Raw genomic sequence first — 6149 nt, forward strand, 5'->3', positions numbered from 1 at the left:
CTCGGGAGTCGATCATGCCATGCCCAAGCTCTGTAGTTGTTCTTGGATAAAGGGTTATTCACAAAAAAAGATGCAAAAGGATATGCATTAGGCATGGGAGCGCAAGTACCAAACCTTTCCCATAAGCACATCTGAATGAAGGAAGCATCCATATAAGTCAAAACCTTGTAACCCCCAGCTGACTTAACAGTTTTAAGTTGGTACAAGTCTAATATCTTATATAGGGATCCTAAATATAGTGGAGCAAGAGGAAAACGCATTCCTTTAACAATTTTTATTGCTAAAGGAACAATTGCTTAAGAGATACCATCATCTAGACATCCTAGGAGTATGTGTCATGCTAACCAAAAAATTATTAAAGTTACTAGCTCATGTTTATGGTCTGGGTACTCAAAAGAACCAATTTCAATTCCCTTAGCATTGAACTTTTTATAAAAAATCCCTATCTAATTGGAGAATCGTGCAATTTTCGAAGTTTTACTTAGACTCTTAAGTAGATCAAGGAAAAAGTCTCGAATACCTACCCATTCTTCAGAAAGCTTAATAGAGTGAAAATCATGCTTTCTTATACAAGGAAGTTCCAAGAGAACACATACATCTTCCAAAGTGAAGGTAAATTCTCCCCATGCTGTAATCATAGTATGAGAAAAAGTGCTCCACCTTACAAGAATAGCGCGCCATACATTCATCCTCTTTTCTCTACAAATATTAAGCTTGGAAGTGATACGTATAGCATCAAGTATCCCAGTAGAAGAGAGAAGTTTAACATAAGTAGAATTTTTCAACACCTTATTTACCCACTCATTCCAACCATGAACAAATTGAGAATTAGAGCCTAACTTGGTAGCAGAAAGGGGAAACTCACCACGTTCAAATTTGAACTTCAGAATAGATAATCCTAGAATACCATTTCTTTTATGAGGAGACGCTTTTGAGCATAGACGATTCCAATCATATCCAACAAGCTCAGAGGGATGTTTGTCAACTTGTCTGGCACGAACCTCTTCTCAAAAATGATTTTCTCTTCTTTCTTTAATAATTTTATCTTCCCAATTTTCAGGGACAAGAGGAACCTCACCACTCTTTCCTACTCTAATTTTCTTGGGAGGAACTAATTCAGAATCATTATTCTTCCTTTTATGTGCAGTGGTTTTCTTCCTTGTTGCAGCCCTTCCAGGCTTACCATAATTGATATTCGAAGGGACACACGTTCTAGGCATAGAGGATGATGGAAAAAGAAACCTACAAACATGATCATGAAAAAAGAGATAAATATACGTAGACAATAATTTTTATTATTTATGTATTTATCAAAAAAAAATAAATTTAATTAATTATAAAAATTAAATAAATAAATTTAATTAATTATAAAAATAAATAAATAAAATTTAAAAAGCTCGCGACACAACATGCTAGCCCCGTTTACAAGAGCTCGCACTAGTTGCTGCGAGATTTAATTGAAAGAGCTCGCAGCTTCCAAAGTAAAAAGCTCTTCAATTGAAAAAGCTCAAGTAAAAAGCAACTATAAAACAAAACACTACAAAAGTCAAAGTCAAGTTATATATATATATATATATATATATATATATATATATATATATATATTTTAAAAAAAAAATCGAAGAGACATGCAGCTTGTGTTTAGCTTTTGTGTGCTTAGTTATTAGTTGTTTCTTGATTCTAGTGTTTCTCTCTCTATCGAAAGCTGACATGTCGATCCCATCATTAGAAGATAATATTTCTTGTTTTCTTGCTTATTTATTCTAATATTTCTCTCTAGCCTTTTATTTGCTTCTTTCACTTTAGCTTTTTTCTTGCTTTCTTTATTCTAATATTTTCTTTTCTATTAAACACTATACATCAAAATAAAATAATAAACTATACTTAAAAAAAAGTTTTAAAACAAGAAGCCTATGACTCTAAGTTGTAAGTTCCAAAACAAATAGAAACATTCAAGACAAAGAGTCAATTAAATTACAATAGTACGCATTAGATATTTCCACTCCTCCACAGAAACCACACTTACCTTGGAACAAGCTAGGGTAATAAAGGATTGAAACAAAACCCTGTATAAAGTAGGATTTTTTTCCCTTTCTTATCGGGTTAGTTTTCCTTTGAAACATAAATATTCTTGCTTTGTGATTTTCTTCTACAACCAAATAATTTATTTATTTGCTTGAATATATATATACATAAAAAACAAACCTCATCTTATGCATGAAAAATTTCCTTTTCTCATGTTCCAATTTAAAAAAAAAATTCATGCAGAGGGCAACAAGTAAGAGAAATTCAACTGATTGAAAAAAAAAATTAAAAAAATTACAAGAAAAAGAAAAATTTACTTACTTGAAAAGATTCGTAAAAGAATCGATTTTCTCTAAAATTTGTATTGATTGAAAAAAAAAATTAAAAAAATTACAAAAAGAAGAAAAACTTACTTGCTTGAAAAGATTCGCAAAAGAATTGACTTTACTTTGAAATTTGTTTTGCTTTGAATATGAATGAAGAAAATTGTTCATAGTAACTTGATATTTATAAGCCACATAGAATCAAGGTTTTTTTTTTTTATGAAAAAGATTAACTTTCTTTTTACTAGTTGTATCTTGAAAATCTCATTTTATATGGAAAAAATATTATTGCATAGTCAATCAAATATTACAAAAGATATTGACATTACAAAAACAAAAAAAAAAAAATATTGGCATTACACTTTACACAAGACAATAACGTGTTACTACCTAAAGCATTACTCGCTAAGGTGTTACCGTCTAAGGCGGTACTGCCCAAGGCATTACTACTCCAAGTGATATAGTACGATACGTTATAGTACAAAATAAAACTTTTACATATTAAATTAATACATAAGAATCAATTTTAATAATGAATTCTTATGCAGGGGGCAAAATGTAGATACTTAATTTTGGTTAATACCTATTTTCTAAAGAATTATGTTATAATATAATATTATACAGAGAACAACCTAAACAAGTGAAGTGTTACTTCACGTAGAATAACTGTTATGACCCGGAACTCCCATCGAGCCCATGACAATCGTCGTGAAGTCTCGTCAAACATTCTTTACCCTGAATGCTGACCGAAATCTCGTAAGGCTTTCGTATCAGTTTTCTTACCTCCCCTGTGATCGACAGTAACTAAAATCGTGTTTTGAAACGATATGGACCATTTTCTCATCCAAAAACAATGAAAATTTATTTCTACCTCACAAGGGTATTTTAGTCATCATTTTTTTATCCCGAAAATTTTGAAATCCGTAAAAAATGTAATATGTAAGTGGAAACACATATTTCATGATTTAAATTAAATTTTGAAGTCTAAAACATTCGTTTAAAGTAAAATTATAGCTATTTGAATATAATAAAAACATTAATTAAAATATTCTATTTTCTTAAAACACAATATTTTCAAATTCTTTCTAAAATAACCTTTGTAGCGTAAGAGTAAAATAAATTTATTCATATAGTAATAAAGATCATTAAAGTATGAAATTTCATTTACAGTGATACGTGGGCCCCCAACTGTCCAAGAAGGTGTAAGGCTATGAACCCTTAGTTTCTAGGATGCAACTCCGAGATTAATTCTCGTCTTAATCAACTATCAACAAACTATCTTGAGCATGAAAAATGGATAAGAAAATGGGTGAGATTACATAATCCCAGTGAGTAAACAATTACCATCAAAAACATCTAAAGCCGAATAGACGGAGACAATATAAAAATGTTATATCTTAATAATGTTCATAACGCAAAATTTGTTTCAATCTATACCAAACAATTTCTTTTCATCAAAATTTCCTGGCTTATGAATTTCTTAAACTTGGCCCTTGCCAGAATCATTTTCGCGAGTACCTTCGTCAAGGTATCCCACTGAGACCGTCAAGGCTGTTAAATGTCCCATACCCATAAACATGTTTTCACATCTGACACATAGCCGTTCCTTGACGTTGGCTGAGTCTCACTTTCACGTGGTAGCCTGAACGTGAGGTGCACTCAAATCTTACCTCAGGAGATACTTTATCCAACATCTCTCCCCAGAGGTCAATATATAATTAAGTTACCGTGCCCTTCTCATAGGCAGTCTACGGAAACCCCCACCACTGCAGTGACCTTTAATAAACCACCAGACCCATAAAATTTTCAGTAGTATAATATGGCGAATAAAATTTAATCCAGTCTACCGAGACCAATCCAAAACTAATCATATATTTCATGCCAATCCCAAAAATTTAGCCATCATGCTACCATAGTGTCATAAGCCACAATTTCAATAACATATAAAATTATAAATTCAACACAGTCTCTATATACTCAATTTTTCCAAAACAATATTTGATTTCAAAACCAGTATAAATCTCATTTTTATAAAAAAATAACATTTTAATTGGAAAACATAATATTTTATAATTTCAACTCACCATTAAATAAAATCATTAAAAAAGTATAATTATTCTAGATATTTAAGATGATAAATTGTCCACTCACAGTATTAGGAGTAGAAATACTCCTATTTTTAGTCTCGGGTACAGTCCTTTACTCGTATCCAATGGCTCACCACCTAGCCATAATCCATGACACATATTCCAATTAAATTGTGTCTAACAGTCATGAGCTATTTCAGGCTCGATATATATATGCATGATATGAAATGAAAAAAATGCACGAGTAGCCATCTAGACCTGGTATTGGTCTAAGTCGATTTTTCATCCGATAAATTGGCCAATGCGTCCAATTTCACTCCAACTTGCTCCATTTTTTTTCCAATCCCTCAATTCACCAAAGACTATTATTTCTTGATCAAATCACCTAGAATAACATCCATTCTTCCTCATTATTCACTTAGAGAATTCGGCTATTGATGGGCACCAAACCTTTGGTGGTTTTCTTCACTTGTTTTCATGCTACACATCATTAATCACCTAAAAACACTAACATACCTAAAAATAAAACCAATCTAAGATCATTCTCTCTCCATACCCATTTTGACAAGCCATGAATTCACCATGAAAACATGCTTTTCAACCATGAAAATTAAGGGAAAATGCATAGGAAAAATAGTTCATAAACTAACATCAAGAAATTTCACATTTTTCCACTTGATTTTCTTGAAAATCCACACTTTTCTCTTGAATTTCTTTCCACCTAGGGTTTGTTCTTCTTTTCCCCTTTGTTTTCTTGCCAAAGCCGACCCTTATGAAAGAGAAATGGTGGTGTGGGCTGATTTTTATAGTTAAATAATATAATAATTTAAACTTGCCACATGGCATTCCATGATTGGTTCATTTTTTTAAATTCTTCTCTTTTAAACTTTAAATCTCCACCATACATTATTCAAGGGTCAAAAATGATGAAGGGTGAAGATCTTGTGCTGGAAAAATGCTCTGGGGGTGCAAAATTACCATTTCTCCCCTATACTCTAAATTATATTGGAATTAAAATTTTTCACTTCTAAACCTCAAATCATATTTTAATACTCAAATCATACTTCAATAAGTCAAATGAGGCTAAAAAAATCTTTTCTAAAAATTCTCATTTTGTCCCTAAGTAGCAAATGACCATTTTGCCCATGAATAGTGAAAATTCTGATTTGACTCCAAATTGATCCTCGAACTCTGAATTACCATTTTGAGTCATCCTGAACTGTGAAACTCTTAATTTCACCTTAAAATTCGTATTTGAACTAGTTCGAGGCTTAATCGACTTAATGATACCATTAGGGGCAATATCATCTTTTAATGATTTCTCGAAGTTCCTAAATATGCAAACATTCTATTGATTATGTAAATGACGTTGTAATTATTTTAAAGAACAGGGTTTGACAATAACTAAAACAAGTAAAACGTTACTTCACGCAGAACAACTACAACAAGTGAAGCACTACTTAATGCAGAATAACTAGAATAAGTAGAATACTACTTCACATGAAACAACTAATACAAGTAGAACAACTACTTCGAATAGAATAACCACTTCACTTGGATGATAGTGAAAGCAACTTGGAATAAGTGGCAGGATTTATGGGTTACTTTCATCTTTGGATGTTTCGGAGAGTTTGGCTTGGTGGCTCAGATATGGAAGTAGTTAAGAGGTCTTCCTCTTAACATTTTCCTAAAATACAAGTGTTTCACCCTCCTA

Source organism: Theobroma cacao, chromosome 3, assembly GCF_000208745.1.
Source record: "Theobroma cacao cultivar B97-61/B2 chromosome 3, Criollo_cocoa_genome_V2, whole genome shotgun sequence".
Lineage (NCBI taxonomy): Eukaryota > Viridiplantae > Streptophyta > Magnoliopsida > Malvales > Malvaceae > Theobroma > Theobroma cacao.